Below are 18205 nucleotides of genomic sequence, written 5' to 3'. Positions count from 1 at the left end.
TTTCAGTAAAAGACCAAATATATTCTTTCTCTTGTCCAAAAGGTTGTTGCATAATATGACCTGAAAATTATACCCTCAATTAATTCTGACTTGTGTGTATATTGAATTAAAACGCAATACATTTAAAAAAAAAAAAAAAAAAAGAGTGAGACTCTGACTCAAAAAAAAAATTAACTGTTGGTCAGGCACACTGAGTTAGTTTCCCACAGGACATTTTCCTGTTAAGATGTCACCCAGAAATAACCTTCAGATTACAGGTAGGGGCTGTAATTCCCCACAATGTATCCAGTAACCATAAACATCGTCAGAGTTTCAGTACCTGCCATAATCAGATCATCCAACACCTGGGAATCTCTTACTCTTCCCTTCCTCCATCCACATCTTTGCCACGAACACACCAATAATTAATAGTATCTGTCTTTCTGAGGAACACCAGCCACCAGATGCTCGCCTCAGCACTGAAGGTTGCCTAAGTCAAAGGAAAGAGGGCAACCAGACAGTTCAAGGACTGAGAGCTTTTATCTGAGTCCTGACACTTCCCTTGATTCACTGGGCAACCAGTTCCAGCCTATCAACCTCTCAGCAAAGGCAGACTCATAAAGATCACTGCCTTTGTAGTAAAATGCTAAGAATCCTAATTTGATCACATCTACCAAGGACTCTGGTATCTTCTGAATTCATAATTGCTTTCTGCTCTTTTGAGAAAAAAGCATATTCAATAGAATTACCATAAAATAATCCCATTTTTAGTGATTCAAGTGTCAGGTGAAAATAGAACCCTCAGTTTTCCATTCCAAATACTGTTACATGTAAAAGGCTACATATTGCAGTGGTCTGGAAAAGATATAGATCTGTAAGGTTAGGCAAACATGGGTTCAAGTCTTTGCTCTACTACTTGCTGGCTATGTAATTGTGGGCTTGTCAACTAATTACTCTAGGCTTTAGTTTATCCAAATGCATACAAAAATAAAGATAATAATGTATACTTTAGAGGATCATCACAAGTTGCACGCTAAACATGCTAAATACACAACTACCATGTAGCCAGCAATTGCATTTCTGAGCACTTATCCCAGAGAAATAAAGACATATGCTTCCATAAAACCTGTATATGAATGTTTATAGCAATTTTATTTGTAATAGCCAAAACTGGAAGCAACTTAGACATCCTTTAATGGATGAAAGGTTAAATTGTGGTCCATGCATACCACGGAATACTACTTAGCAACAAAAAAGGAACAAACTGTTGATGTACACAACAATTTGAATAAATTTCCAGAGAACTATGATAAGTGAAAAAAAGCCAATCCCAAAAGGTTATGCACTGTATTTTCTACTTATATGACATTCTTGAAATGACAAAATTATAGAAACAGAACACAGATTAGTATCTATAAGACTTAAAGAGAGATTGGAGTATAAGAAAAGTGGATGTAAAAGGGTAACATGAGGGATTCCTGTGGTGATCGAAATGCTCTGTTTCTTCACTGTATCAATGTCAATGTTCCGGTTATGATACTGTATCATAGTTTTGCAGGAAGTTGCCATTGGAGGAAACTAGACAAAAGATATAGAGATATCTCTATATTGTTTCTTACAACTGCATGTGAATCTATAATTATCTGAAAATATTTATTTAAAATAATAATGCATATTTCAGATCACTGCAAGGATTAAATAGTAAATAGAGTGTGTAAGTGGGCGCTTTGTGAGATTCCACCATGGTTTACTGTGCCAGGGCCAGAAAGTGCAGAAGGCGATGGTGCAGCCCATCAACCTCATCTTCAGATACTTGCAAAACAGATTCTGGATTCAGGTGTGGCTTTATGAGCAAGTGAATATGTACATAGAGGGCTGTATCATTGGCTTTGATGAAGTATATGAACCTTGTATTAGATGGTGCAGAAGAGATTTATTTTAAAACAAAGTCAGGAAAACAACTGAATAGGATCATGTAAAAGGAGATAATATTACCCTGCTACAAAGCATCTCCAACTAGAGATGATCAATGAAGTGAGAAATTGTTGAGAAGGCAATATAATTTGTTTTTGTTTTTGTTTTTTTAGTGTCCTTTGGAGTATAGTTCTAAAACATGTGTTCATATTATTTTGATTATCCTTATGTTATTACAAGATGACAATAAATGCTGTGGGATTGTTTTTATTAGAGAAAATAAATAGTATATAGAACTAAGCAATAATTTTAAAATTATTAAATATATGAAAAATTGCCTAGCACAGTCAGTGCTAGGCAATAATAGAGGCTCATTAAATGTCCATTCTTTAAGAAGTTGCACATAGGCCAGGCTCAGTGGCTCAGCCTGTAATCCCGCGCCTTTGGGAGGCTGAGGTGAGTGGATTGCCTGAGCCCACGGGTTCGAGACCCGCCTGGGCAGCGAGACCTCATCTCTACAGTAAATCAAAAAATCAGCCGGGCGTGGCAGCGCATGCCTGTAATTATGGCTGAGGTGGAAGGATCACTGGAGCCCAGCAGGTCAAGGCTGCGGTGGTTGGGAGCTGCCACTGCACTCCAGTCTGGGCGACAGAGTGAGACTCCAACTCAAAAAAAAAAGAAAACTATTTATGAATCAAATTAAAACGTAGTTCCATGAAAAGGATCTGATCATAATACAAACACTTCTTCGTACCTCAGCCTGTGTGTGTGTGTGTGTGTGTGTGTGTGTGTGTGTGTGTGTGTGTGTGTGTGTATCTGAACTTTGGGGGAAAATTTGTATTATTTCACACTAAACAGCATCAATCCACATTTCTATGGAAGAAGTGTACAATTCAGACACCACCCAATTTCCTCATCAAAAATGTTAATAGCGGCTAGGCCGGGCTCAAACCTGTAATGCTATTACTTTGGGAGGCTGAGGCTAGAGGATTGCCTGAGCCCAGGGATTCGAGACTAGCCTTGGCAACTTGGTAAGACCTTATCTCTATAATAAGTAAATAAAAAATGAGCTGGGTGTGGTAGCACCCGCCTGTAGTTCTAGCTACTTGGAAGGCTGAGGTGGAAGAATTGCCTGAGCCCAGCAGGCTGAGGCTGTGGTGGCTGTAAGCATGCCACTGCACTGCAGCCTGGGCGACAGAGTGAGACTCCAACTCAAAAAAAAAATGTGAATAGCGGAGCAGGTTGCAGGGCCCTACGATCCAGTTGGCTAAGAGCCACAGTCAAAAGAGACAAATCAAGGCCAAAATTAATTAGTATGTCCTTTTACAGACAGTGAAGAAAATGAAAATGATAAAACCTGGTCTCATGTGCTCAATAATTCATACCTAGTTAAGAAAGGAAAAGTCTCATATATGAAGATACAGAGAATAAGCAGATAATAGACCATCAGTGTAACAAACCTGCAAAACAGAGGGAGGCAAATATGGCTGGGGAGCTAAATGTGGCTAAATAGGGGGGAATGAGGAAGGGGGGTGTCTTAGCAGGATGCTGGTTCCACATAGCCACAGGGTAACACACACTCAATGATAAAATGAGCACACCCTGGATACGGCCCCAAGGAGGAGGTTGGAGCCTAAGGAATGTCCCAGGGGTGGCCAACCCAGGATGTTTCCTTCCCATCAGCCTCCAAGCTTAGGTATACAGGCATGCTGAGGCCATGGGTGAAGTGTTCTCTGTGCCTATGGACCACATTTTGCAGCTATGCATACTGAATGTTCTTGGGCACCATTCCTTGAGGCAGTTGGCCACCCCGGGCTGGTTTAGATCAGATTGGGCATGCCTAGATTAATACCCATAACCTTTAGTTCACCTTTAGTTCATTATAATACTACAAATCCCACCCATTTTGTGTACATGTGACATATGTATAAGCACCTGTGCACTAGAAACCCTACCCTGTTCACACTTAACCTTCACACTCTGCCCTATGTGAAATGCCATATAATCTATGTGCCTTTTACAATTGGCAGTGATTTTTTCCTGTCTAGCCAGCTGCTTCTGGACCATTCTTTCCGGTAAGTTCCCGAATAAAGTCCGTCTCCTCCATTATCTCTGGGTCATTTCTTCAACCTCTCAAACACAGTGCCTTCCATTTTGGGGTGTTTGGGAGACTGACATAGCAATAGCTAGACACAGTTGTCATACTTTGTGGAGAACTGTTGACTTGTGCATGACCTTGGCCTTCTGAAGGATTGCAGCAGTACTTAGTACTCTGCTGAGGCCGCAAAACAGTCCCACCTTTCCCAGAGACCTCTGTCCCCTGCTGTCTGATCTCTGTGTATAAGTTAGCTTGTTTGAAGCTCCTGATTACTCTTATGTGTGAGAAAAGAGAAAATACACACATACGCCCCTTCAATATATGCAGAGTATGAAGCATCATAGTGCTCTGGCCTCAAAAATAAAATGAGAAGCAAAGTTTCTGGCAGAGCAAATACTGCCCAACCCCACCCCCACCCTGCACCTCCAGGTCACCGCCTCAGGATATAAAATTACCAGGTTGGCTCTGTTTAAATTCATCAATTCTAAGTTAAGGCTCGAAAGGGTCCAAACCTTCTTCATGCCAAAACTAATATGGTAAATGTTTCTTTATTTCAGCAATCAAAACCTGGCAATTTGCTATGTTATATCCCTACTTCACAGCCATGTATTTGAAAAACATATGCTTTCAGAATGGCATTGACTATATAAATGCCATCTTGTTACAAGCCTTCCAGCTAGGAGTGTTCCCTGTAAGCTGCTGTTCCTAAGTTGAAGTAAATGGAAAGGAAGCAAGGTCACAGCCCCACAGCATGGTTCTCACGATGACTCCTGTGCCACTTTCTAAATGAGCTCTTTGACTGACTCCAGCAGCAGGGTAAGACTGTCGTTTCATGAGGTGAGCTACTGGCAGACAGACGCATCCGAATCACATTAATTGGAACCTCTTGTCACAGGATAGCAGCATTTCAATTTCTCTGTGGATGCTTGTGTGCTACACATGGTATCTGGCAGGTGTAAGAATCTCATCTCTGATTGCCTATATTCCCAATCTACTTTCTTTGCCTATTTTTGTACAGCAAAGCAATTACGGCTGAAAATCAGTTTTGCAACATGCGCTCATCCATATTCAGCTCTTTCCACTTCAGGCAAACCTTGCCTAGAAAAAAACAAAAATAAAAAGAGACAGACTTGAGAAATCCAGATTTGTTCCTATATTTTGATCCTCTGAGTGTCCAAATGTTTACTTGTTGATAATCCACAATTTGCTCCACATCAAAATAAATATTCAAAAGATGCAGCTCTAAACAACCAAAGCATATATCTATCCTAAGTGAAAAGGAGGGATGACACATTCACAGAAGTTTCAATAAATCAAACCAATGAATGGGAACAGCCTGAATTAGTTGGAAGTGCAAATGTTAGAGGATTAAAAAAAAATAGTATTATTGATTTCAAGTATGTTGAGGAAAATAAAATTTAAGAAGCAGTACCTGGGACTTACACCAACAGGCCAAGGTTAAAACTAGGTTGAAGAGGAGACAGGGTTTCCTCACTGAAGCCACTGGAGCTACCATTTCATACTGGATCTGCCAACCAGCTACTCAGATCTTGTCTGAAAAATTATTAAGAGCCACAAGTAGGGACTAGAATTTTGAGATTTCTCTAAAATAAATTTTCAGATGAAAGCTGTCTAACTGGCCAATATGATTAGTCTTTCTTTCTTTTCATCAAAATTCAAAGGGCACAAAAAAGATGAACACCACTGCCTTCCTCCTTCAGTAATCTCCATCTCCAGAGACATCTACTATTATTTCTTGGAATTTTATTTTATTCCTACATAGGAAAATGTTTTATGTATTCCTTTCCTTACTTTTTTACACAAACAGTCATATACCACACATCCTATTTTTATCTTCTCTGTACTTATAATAATATAACTTAGCATTAATTTCATATGAAGAAGACATAAAAAAACTTCCCCTTTTTTATGGCTTCATAGTATTCTCTTTAATGCACGTAGTATAATTTATAAGATCAGTCACCTACTGATGGACATTTATCTCCATTCTTTTTGTTGTTGTTGTTGGAATCTCACTGTCGCCCAGACTGGAGTGCAGAGGCACACTCCCGGCCACCGCAGCCTCGACTGGCTGGGCTCCGGCAATCCTTCTGCCTCAGTCTTCCAAGTAGCCAGAACTACAGGCGCACGCTACCACGCCTGGCTACTTTTTGATTTATTGTAGAGACAAGGTCTCGCCAAGTTGTCCGGGTGTGTCTCGAACCCACAGCCTCAGCGAATCTACTCGCCTGGGCCTCCCAAAGTGCTGGGATTACAGGCTGAGCCACCGAGCCCGGCCTCCATTCTTTTTCTGTTACAAATAAGGTTACAATAAATAGCCTTATATGTAGGTATATGCATCTATAATTTTGAGAGACATTGCCTTCAGATATACATATCTACGTAACACCTGTTTCTCTATACTCTTGCGAACACAGGGTGCCAACATTCTGCTTTTTGCCAATCCAATTGGTAAAAAGTGACATGTTGGTACTGTTTTCATTTTTACTGCTCTTATTATGAATTAGGTTGAGGATCTTTTCACCTGTGTCCTAGGATGCTGACCCCTGAGGACAGCATCACCTGGACTCCCTGGTAGCTTCTGGGAAGTGCTAGCAGGAGATTGGTTGAAAGAAGGAAAGAGGTCAAGGTATTTCTTTCCCATTTCTGCTTGTTCAATGACAGATTTCTGACAGTGGCTACATCCCTCCATGATTATAGTCTCCTTTGGATAATCTATCCTTCCCTGCTCCTGCTCCAGCTCTCACTGGGCTCTCCAGTAATTCCATTTTCTCTCTTTGTAACCTGCTTTCCATCCCAGGTATGGTAATGGCTTTCAGCTCTTCCTGGTCTCTTAGTATCACATCATCCTTTGTTTGTCCCCTAAATGCTGCTTTCTCTGTAAACTGCTCCATTTGGAGAGGTGAAGCATTTGGGGAGAAATATGTTTGCTGCTGTTTTGTTTTGCTGAGACACTAACAAACATATCTCTTGCCTATATTTCTATTGGATTGTGGGTCCTTTCATTTTTACTTGTAGTTGTAGGAGATTATAATTCATTAGAGCAAGAGCTCTATTTTTCTGTAAAGGGCCAGACAGTAAATAGTTTTGGCTTTGTGAACCATAAGGTCTCTGCTGCAACTACTCAATTCTGCCACCATAGGGTGAAAGCAGCCACAAACAATATGCAAATGAATGAGTGTGGCTATGTTCTAATAAAACTTGATTCATAAAAAAAGGCAACTGGCCAGATTTGGGCCTTGGGTTATACTTGTTGACTCCAGCATTGGAAAGTCATCCTTTCTCTGTGACAGTAACTGCAAATATTTTTCTCTCCCATTTTAGTTTTTTTACTTTTCATACAGTGGTTTTTGACAAGCAGAATTTTTAAAAGTATATTTTAACATAGTGAAATTTATCTGAAAGTTAAGACTTCTGGTTATTACATCACAAAGAAAACAGAGTAAAACCACAAGAAATTCAAGGAAAAAAGACTTAAGTTGAATCAGCTGGCCTAGGCTACCACCAAGAATCTTCTTAATGAGACCACTACTCAGCCTTCTACCAGAATCAGTGAAAACTGTTTCTTAAATAAAATCTTCCATGGCCTGTAATCCCAGAACTTTGGGAGGCTGAGGCAAGAGGACTGCTTGAGTCCAGGAATTCGAGACCAGCTTGGACAACATAGAAAGACTTCATCTCTACAAAAAATTAAAAATATAAGCTGAGCATGGTGGTGCATGCCTGTAGTCCCAGCTACTCCAGAGGCAGAGGGGGAAAGATCGCTTGAGCCCAAGAGGTCCAGGCTGTGGTGAGCCGTGATCATGCCACCGCACTTCAGCCTGGGTGACAGTATAAGACTCTGACTCAAAAAAAAAGAAAAAATAATTCCATGGAAAGCTAAAACATAAAATGGAGAATGTACCTTGGTTGAAGCTGGAGAAGTACCTACTCCTAAGATATCCCAGGTACCTCCCAGTTGCTGGATTCTAGATATTAAAATACTAGAATCTACATAAATACTAATACTAACCATCAAAAGTAAATTAGAAAAGAGTTTTCTACATCATATTCATGTAAAAATTACAAGAATTTTCCATTCTATCAATCCTTGTCCACCCTCAATAACTTTCTAAAATCAGTGATACGGTTATAATCTCTAATGTTTTTATAATTAAGGGATTCCATTTCAGGCTCACACTTCTGTTCCCATGTGACTTTACTCCAGGGTTTAAAAGCTCTTGGCCTTAGTTTTTAATAAATTTAGTTTTTGTCTTTTACAAATGAAAAGCAAATATCTTTATGGAAATTTTGTAAGTAGAAATAGGGAAAGTAAAATATTATCCATTTAAATATGTATTTGCATAAACTAGGTGAGAATTTGGGAAAAGCACTGAACATTCAAGTCTCCACTAGGGTATAATACATATGTATATTTTTTGGTTGGAGTCTCACTCTGTCATCCAGGCTGGAGTGCAGTGGCACAATCATGACTCACTACAACCTCAACCTCCTGGGCTTGGGCAATTCTTTCTCTTAGCTTTCCAGATGGCTGGGGCTACAGGTGCATGCTATCATGCTCAGCTAGTTTTTTAATTTTTTGTAAAGACGAGGTCTTATAATTGCCTAGGCTGGTCTCGAACTCCTGGTCTAAAATGATCTTCTTGCCTCAGCCTCCCATTAAAGGTGTGAGCCACTATATGCCCGGCCTCCAGGGTTTAATATTTTATTTATTTTATTTTATTTTTGAGTTGGAGTCTCATTCTGTCACCCAGGCTGGAGTGCAATGGCATGCTCATGGCTACCACAGACTTGACCTGCTGGGCTCAGGTGAGCCTTCTGCTTCAGCCTTCCAAGTAGCCGCAACTACAGACATGTGCCACCATGACTGGCTAATTTTGTGATTTATTGTAGAGATGAGATCTTGTCAAGTTGCCCAGGGTGGTCTCGAACCCATGGGGTCAAGCAATCCTCTCACCTCGGTCTCCCAAAGTGCTAGGATTATAGGCGTGAGCCACCACGCCTAGCCCAATATTTTAAAGCCACAATTACCTTGGTGTACTTTATCCTACATGGAGAAGCAGACATAACTATAAAACGGAGGAACAAAACACAAACAGTGGAAATTTGGAGGTTTCAGCATGGATTTGCATTAAAAAAAATACAAATAGCAATGGATATAACAATTTGAAATTTATCTTGTAATTTGAATTATAAAAATAATCCTTGAAACTGTAGTTGGTTGCTCTGTCCATACTAGAATAAATTTATTCATATTTATATGCCCTTTTTTCTCTATATGTGCATATGCAGATGTATATTTTATTTATATGCTCATCCAGATATAAACATATGTATGTGCATATATACACCCACCCACCTCATTATATTGCCTACAAAATATATATTAGAAAATGTACATTTACCAAAACCAAAATATAAAATCCAAGTGGCAAAAGGAAATATAGGCTTTGGGGAATAAGAAAGACATAGCTCAATAATAGGTATAACATGTATGAATTATCTGTAGCAACTTTTGAAATGTGACTATAGGATTGCTATATTCCACAAACTGATACTTACAAACTGGTTAGAGACTTCATGTCTCCATTTACGCTAATTGATTCAATAAATTCTACTAAGCACCTAATGCACAAGACTCATACCATGTGGGATTAAAAGAGTAGGAGTAATTGGTGATAGGTTAGTTGAGTTACAAAATGACAAACATGAGGTAATAAAGAGAGAGAAACCATCAAGAGAAAAGCCGTGGATAGTTTTCTTGATTGATTAGGTCATATAATAATGAAGGCAAGGTCACAGGTTCAGTCCTCTCTTTGCCAATTACCTTTATTGTATTTCAAAGACATAGACCAGGCCTAAGAGTGCTCAACATTTTACCACTAGATCAAAAGAGACACAAGAAGAAGAGTGGCTGAGCCCAAGTTTGTTTCAAGTACTAGAAAAGTAACATTAATTCAGCATTGATCATTTCCACTGTCTTAATAAAAGTTATAGTTAATGACAAGCATGATGATCTGTGACTATAAAAAAATTAAGACATTTCTTTCTCCTGGGTAGTGTTACACTGAATTTATTCTCAGCTTTACAAGAACCTATAATGAAAGAGAAATAAATGTATTCTAACATGTGGTTTACAAATTATTCTAATTTGGGGCTCTCTTGGATACTTGCTGCATCACATACACAACCGGGATATTATTAACATACACAGATTAAAATGGAAGATAATTTATTTAGCTCCAGAGGGGCTAAAGAAATAGGAAAACTACTGAGATTAAGCTTTCTGGCAATGGCATCTGAACATCACAGTTTATTCATAAATCAGCTACTTTTGCTTCATGAACACAAACATAAGAAATGCTGTTGCCTGTCTGTTTTCGTACACAAACATGACCCGGGGCTTGGAATGGCACTTGTCTCAAAAGAAAAGTCTCAGTAAAACTGACACTGTCCTCTGAACACTGCTTTCTGGCAACATTTTGCCAAATCAACCCAAAATGCAGTCACCTAACAGAGAAGGGTTTAGTCACATTGGCATAAATCTGGGTATCAAGGCTCTCAGATGGGGCTTATATTAAAGCAGTAGTTACAAACTCTGCTCCTCAGAACTTCTGCAGGTCCAACAGACTGGGGTGGGAGGTAACTGAGGGAGAGGAACCAGGATTTGGGGGCTCCCACTCTCCTTGCACAACCCCCAGCAAACACCTAATACCCTAACCAAAATGACTCGTTGGATTCCTTTATCTTCTTTGATCTGAATAAGGGGTTTTATTTTAAGATATTCTGAAAACTCCTGTACTCATTGACATCTAAGTTCCTACAGAGCTCTATCATGTTGTAGCCTACACTTCATTGATTCTGCTGCATCTTAATATTTGCTGCTTAGAATTTTGTTTGGAAATCATGTGAAATATTACACAAGTGGCAAATAACTGGAAGACAGATGGTTGTGCTTTTATTATCTCTGATGCATAAACTGACCAAGAGCTACCTGGTAGAAAAAAGGCAGATATTTAGTCATGCATAGCATAATAACCTTTTGATCAATGACAGACTGCATATACAATGGTGGTCCCATAGGATTATAATACTATATTTTTACTGTACTTTTTCTATGTTTAAATATACTTAGATACACAAATAGTCACCATTGTGTTACAACTGCTTGCAGTATTCAGTATGGTAACAATTCAGTATGGTTAATAGCCTGGGAGCAATAGGCTATACGATACAACCTCAGTGTATGTAAATACACTCTTTGATGTTTGCACAATGATGATCTCCTAACAGTATATTTCTCAGAACGTATCTCCGTCATTAATTGACACATGACTGCACCTACAACCCTAAGGGTGGAAATAAACTCAAGTCTAGAGTCCTCATGAGGTGAAAGAATTTGATGCTTCTCTCTCCCTTCAATGTGGATTTCCAAATAAAAATAATATTAAACATCAAAAGACAATATTCTGCACATGCTGAAATTAAGATAACAGCATTCTCAAGTTTCTAACAGTAAAAATCTTGTTAGCTTGTTTAGAATCGAACGTTTTTTGTGAAAAGAAAGTGTATGTGTGTGCTCATATGTATCCCAGTTTTTTTGTGGCCCAAATTACGTGCATAATAAACTCAAAATCTGTCCAGTGGGTAGTTCAGCAATGTTTATACTTCATACATAAGTAATGCTAACAACAGAGAAGGTAAAGCATTCATAGTCACAGTGGTCAAATATACAAATATACTGGGTTTATCAGAAAATCAAGACTTCAGGTTCTAGAAGAGAATTAGAGGTGTTATAACCTTTTTTCAATGGATTCACATGGAGTTCTTCCTAGCTCAATACAGATGGTATAAAATCCTTATTAGAAAAGGAAAAGTATGACTAAATATATATGCTTTCATCACAATTCATATTCCAAGATGAAACTACCAATAAGAATAGTTACTATAGTATTTCTTGAGCCGTTTTGAGGTACTTTGAAATACCCTCCACCACAAAGTTGGCTTTATTGCGTTCATTTCATGGCTGAGAAAACTGAGGATTCAAAAAGATTAAGGAGTGTGTTTTAGGTCTTATGACATAAGTGACATTTTGAGGATGTGAGAACAGGTCCATCGGATTCTAATACCCATAATCTTATCACTAAAGAAAGCTGCAAGGCAAGCCCTCTATTCTGGAATGTATAGCTAGAAAGAAAAAGAGGTAGCTAACTATTTCCTTCTAAACCCTATCTTTACGTAGCTCATCCTCTGAGTTTCTGACATTCTTCAGTACCAATAGTTATAAAAGGCTTCTCTGGATTCACAGATATATAGCAAATAGTGTAAATATGGGGGAAATTAAGATCAGAAACAAACTAATATGATAAGAAAAAATTGGGGGGAAAAATCCATGAAGAATTTATCAGACTATAATTGTACTTCAAGATTTTCTATATTCAGGTTTTCTATAAATTCTTGACTACAATTTAAGCAACAAGGAGCACGGCAGCTGGCTCACACTCCAAATCATAAAATATAAAGGACAATAGTTTGTTCTTTCTGGGTATTGTTCAATTATCTACCTACACGTAAGGAAGGATTTAACATTAATGAACCAATTCTAAAACAAGTACCTAGTGTCATATCTGAAGTTCAAAATGTTCCTTCCCTATTGCTCAGGAAGGAACATCCACTTATATAGTTTCCTTTGCATAGAACCCCTTCCCTTTTAGCACGTTACTTCCTTCTTCAAGACAAGTTCAACACACACTTCTTAAAACCCTTTTCCTGACTTCCATTTAAGTACAGATGCCTTGTTTTGTCTTCCCCCATCTTCAGGAACCTACATTGACCTTTATCAAAGTCTTGGCCACACATTTCCCTGCTATCACTTTTACTGGAAATATATCTTTTACTGTGTTCTTTGAAGTTATTTCCAGTGCCTGCTTTTAGTAGATGCTTAGTAAATGTATTATTAGGGATAAATGAATAATCAAATGGCTGGAATGGTCTAACACAATTTCCAGAACACAATGGGACATTTTCCTGTATCTTATTTTCAGTCATTCTCACTATTTACTTATTTTCACTTTTATCTACACATAAATAAATACATGCCTATATAGGCACTGAAGTATACACATAAGTACTACACATGCACATACATACACTACCCATCCTATACACTACATAGATTACAACTCTGCCTCACCCACTACCTTTACTGTTGAAAATAGACAAAGGAAGAAATTTAAGAATTTATGATAATCCACACAAAATCACATAATCTACTAAAGTTTCACCATGCAGGCTTTGAAACAAACATTCACTGAGCACACACTACTATGAAAAGCACTAAAAACAAATCTACTATGACACTCATATATTCTAAACACAAAACGCTTGAGCACCACGACAGATATTCAGAAAAATCCAGTAAAACAAAATTAAGCACAGCCTACGTTTAAAATATATCTTGGGACAAAACCAACACTACTAAAATAAGACGATTACATTAATATGAGGAATGGTCTAAAACACAGGAAATAACCCAATGAGACACGGGTGTGGCTTTCAGCCTTTGGACAGATAATGAGACAAAAAATAAACACACATGTTTCCCTGCAGGGCATAAGTTTGTGGTGAAGAATCAGTGCTCACTTGGAGCGAGATACCGGATGATAATTTGATAAATGCTGTTTACCTTTAAAATGCGATTAAACAGCATTTATAATGAACATGCTTAGAAAATGATGAATAATGTATCACACGTGCAGTAAAGGATAATATAAAGTAATTGTCTGAGGAAGTAGTTTTTCCCTGGCAGCCTCCCAAAGCTATTACAGTGTGCTTTCCCATTCCTCAAAAAACACTGGAGTTAGAGCTCTGCCAGAGGCAAAATCCTGAACACAGAGAGTTGACTGAATAATGATTCACATCAACAATTTCTAGGATCTCCAGGTAAAGAATAAACTGTTAGAAAATTCACATTAGGGATATTCAGGATTAACTATCATGGCTGCAGTGTCCTCAGGTGGTTCCCACAGAGAAAGGACAAAGTCTCCTGGTGTGCTTTATTTTTCTTGCAGATTTCAATGAGGTTCTTTTGCATCCTCTTTGGTCCATGACTTCTATTTTTAAAATGGAATAAAAATCATTCCACAAAATATGATATATCCCAATGTTCTTCTAATTTAATCATTCCATAGATAAACACAGACCTATCTTGAAGTGATTCATAATGTACTTTTCTAAATTAAGGTGAGTTCATTGTGTAAAAAAAATTCATTACTTGGGTTTAGTTCTTAGTGCAAATCATAATGACTTCTGGTTCAATTTATAGAAAACAGTTTAAACAAGTTAATGTCATACTCTTCAAAATAACAAGGTCTGGATGAATGCACAGGTGTTCATGCTACAGTAAAAATTAGAACTTCATGTAGAATGGAGATATTACATGATGTCTAATTTCCCTTCAGAGAAATATGCACAAACCATTTAATGATGACGACAGTATAAAGAATCTCATATAAATGGGTGGTTTGGTGCAGAAACTCTGTAGGTACATACAACCAGAACTAATTTGAAGATCAGTCAGGCGGTATCTTATGCTTGGCAGAGAGGCTAGATGCCATCCATGGGTCACTGAGAAAAAAAGTACATGCAAACTGATTTCCAGCCCTATTAACCAGGTACACAAATTTACGACGAAGAGTCTCTATTTAGATTAAGCTGCAAAAGATAGGAAATGAGGTCCCAGATGTATATAATAAATAAGTCTTTTAAATACTTAAACAGGAAAGATTTTAAAAATTACTTAAATGTGATAAAGATAATTCAGCCAAATTCAGTAGCAAATAATGCTAAATGGCAAAATGTTAAAGTCATTTTTATGAAAATGAGAAACCAAAATAGGATGCTGGGATGGCTATCGCTACACTAACTCTTTAAAAATACTGGTTTAGCCAGTGGCTCAGCCTGCAATCCCAGCAATTTGGGAGGCTGAAGCGAGTGGATTGCCTGAGTCCGTGGGTTCGAGACCAGTCCAGGCAACTTGGCGAGACCTCGTCTCTACAATAAATCAAAAATCAGCCAGGAGTGGTAGCGCGCGCCTGTAGTTCCAGTTACTTGGAAGGCTGAGGTGGGAGAATCGCTAGAGCCCAGCAGGTAGATGCTGGGGTGGCCAGAGTGTGCCACTGAACTCCAGCCTGGGCAACAGAGTGAGACTCCAACTCAAAAAAAAAAAATTGGTTGGAAGACTGTGTCTGATGTAAGAAGAAATGATGTGTGTTTGTGTGTGTGTGTGTGTGTGTGTGTGTGTGTGTGTGTGTGTGTGTGTGTGTGTGTGTGTGTATACATATCAATGTATATGAGACAAATAGTCTTTACTTGCAGATAAGATATATGCTTTGAAAATATAGCTCTAATAAAAGAATACTTAAACTAATAAGAGAATTTACTTAGATGCATAGATGTAAGACAAATATATCAAAAATTACATTTCTCTTTATTAGAAATAAATAGCTAGAAACTCAAATAAAATATATTATAAAAAGTAGCAACCTGTACCATATGCTATACAGATAAACTTAACAACAAAAAATATATAACCTCTGTATCAAGAAAACTAGAAAATATTATTGAAAGACATAAAACAACATAATAATAGACAAACATAAGTTCTGAAGAGGAGGTTACTCTCTCAAAATATCAAGCTTTTTAAATGTAATACATATGGGTGCAGGTGTCTTTTTTTTATAATATCCTCTGTTCCTTTAGGTAGATACCTAGTAGTGGGATTGCTGGATCAAATGGTAGATCTACTTTCAGTTGTTCACAATCATGTTTGCTTTATTCTATCCATTAGACGCAAGTCATGCAGCCCAGCTCACATGCAAAGAGACGGAAATTAGGCTTGACCTCTTGAAAGGAGGAATATCAACATACTTCTGGACATATTTTTAAGTCCACCACAGCTGTTAAGTAGGATGATTGTTAAATTATTTTGTCCAGCTATTCTTCAGAAATAGGATTGACCAGAATTACCCAGTCCACTGTTACCTGTAGCAGAAGTCTATAAATCTGTTTTTTATTCCAGAAATATAAATCATTTGTACTAAAACTTGTACACTACCAATAAATATGTTAGGTTCTTCAGATTTTAGCACAGTAATAAAATATATTCCAGGCTATAATTTATTGTTATGGCCATTTCTTCCTGCCTCCTCCTCCCAGAAGAGAAAATTAATATTTAATGTACTTCAAAGAAACATTAAGAAACGTATCCAAAAGTTCTTACATGTTCATTTTGGTGCTTGTTTTAAATGTTTTGTTATAAATATTAATTTATACATATCAAAGCAAAAAATAAAATAAATGTAATACATAAATATAATGCCATAAATGCCAATCACAATCCAGTGGTATTTTTTCTTCTTCAACTTGGTGAAGTTATTTTCATGTTCACTTGCAATAATGACCATACAAAGAGGAGTTTTTAAAAGTGTGCAAAAGAAGACTAGTGAGTGTAATTGTTTTTGCCAGATACCAGATTTACTACAAAGCATGCACAAAGAAAAAAGAAAAGAGAATAATACCAGCACAGGAACAGAAGAGTTGAACAACTAACCAGAAAGCACAGAAAAAAGCCAATTGTTTATAAAAACTTAATATATCTCAAAAGTGGCTTTTCAATTGAGAAGGAGACAATCATTTATATAATAAAAAGGTACTGACATAAGTTCATCTTCACCTGGAGGAAGAAAGAAAGTTACATTCTATTACCTCAATCCATATGTAAAAATAACTTCTTGATAGACTAAATACTGCCATTTTCAAAATCAACAAAAAATTAGGAAAAAACATGAAAATAGTTTTATAGCCTTGATATAGGCAAGGATTCCCCAAACAGAAAACTCATAAGCCATTTTAAAAGAAAAAATCTTCTGTTTCACTTAGGTTTTTGTGTTTGTTTCCATACAGGTGTAAATAGTAATCTCTGATAATTTTTTCAGGGTCTATTATGATCTGATCTTTTGCATTTCTGATTATGTTTATTTGGGTTTTTTCTTGGTCAATCTGGCTAGGGTTCCATCAATCTTGTTTATCTTTTCAAAGAACGAGTTTTTGTTTTGCTGATTTTTTTCTATGATATTTTTGTCTTCTATATGCTGTATTTGGGTTTTTACTTTGGTGATGTGGATTCTTCTGTTAAAGTTAGGGTTTTGGTGGTCTTGTCTTTCCAGCTCCCTTAGGTGATTTGTTAGGTTGTTAATTTGTAATCTTTCCATTTTCTTGATGTGTGTTCATAAAGAAATGAATTTCCCTCTCAGTACTGATTTCATGGCATCCCAGAAGTTTTGGTAAGATGTATCTTTATTTTCATTTGTTTCCAGAAATCTTTTATTTCTGCTTTGATTTCTGTATTGACCCATGAGTTGTTCAGCATCATACTGTTTAGTGTACATGTCTTTGTGGGTTTTGGGGGAACTTTGTTGGTGTTGGTATTTATTTTTATTCCACTGTGGTTTGTGAAAGTGCATGGCAGTATTTCAGTCTTATGAAATTTTTTATGCTTGATTTATGGCGTTCAATGTGGTGATGCACAGAATGCATATTCCATGGTTGTTGAGTGGACTGTTCTGTAGGTATCTATTAAGTCCATTTAGTTAAGCATTAAATTGAGGTTCTAAATCTCTTTGTTGATTTTTTTGCCTCAATGATCTATCTAGGGTTGTTAGTGGAGTATTTAAGTCCCCAGCTATGTTAGTGTTAGAGTCAATATCTTTTATTTTAATTTACCTAGAAGCTGCTTTATAAAGGTTGATACTCCTATGCCGGGTGCACATATTTTTAGGATAGATATTGCTCATTGATGGATTGAACCTTTTATCATTATGTAATGATCTTTCATATCAAAACACTGTTCAAAGAAATCAAAGATAAAACTAACAAATGGAAAAATATTCCATGCTCATGGACTGGAGGAATCAACATTGTTAGGCTGTCCATCCTACCAAAGGCAATCTACAGATTTAACACAATACCCATTAAATTACCAGCATCATTCTTCTCAGACCTGGAAATGACAATATAGAAATTCATATGGAAACATAAATAACCACAAATAGCCAAAACAATCCTCAGCAAAAGAAACAAAGCAGAAGGTATCACACTTCCAGACTTTAAATTTTATTATAAGGCAACAATAAT

General features: G+C 37.3%; 1 pseudogene; it reads left to right on the top strand.

The window, feature by feature from the left end:
* The first annotated feature begins 279 nt into the window (after window positions 1-279).
* Window positions 280-1999, top strand: LOC110595574 (annotated as a pseudogene).
* Window positions 2000-18205: the final 16206 nt, after the last annotated feature.

The sequence above is a fragment of the Carlito syrichta genome, unplaced genomic scaffold (assembly GCF_000164805.1).
Source record: "Carlito syrichta isolate Samal-C Ts95f unplaced genomic scaffold, Tarsius_syrichta-2.0.1 Scaffold302938, whole genome shotgun sequence".
NCBI classification, from domain to species: Eukaryota; Metazoa; Chordata; class Mammalia; order Primates; family Tarsiidae; genus Carlito; species Carlito syrichta.
Note: the sequence above shows the minus strand (reverse complement) of the source record. Positions and strands in the feature narration are given on the sequence as shown.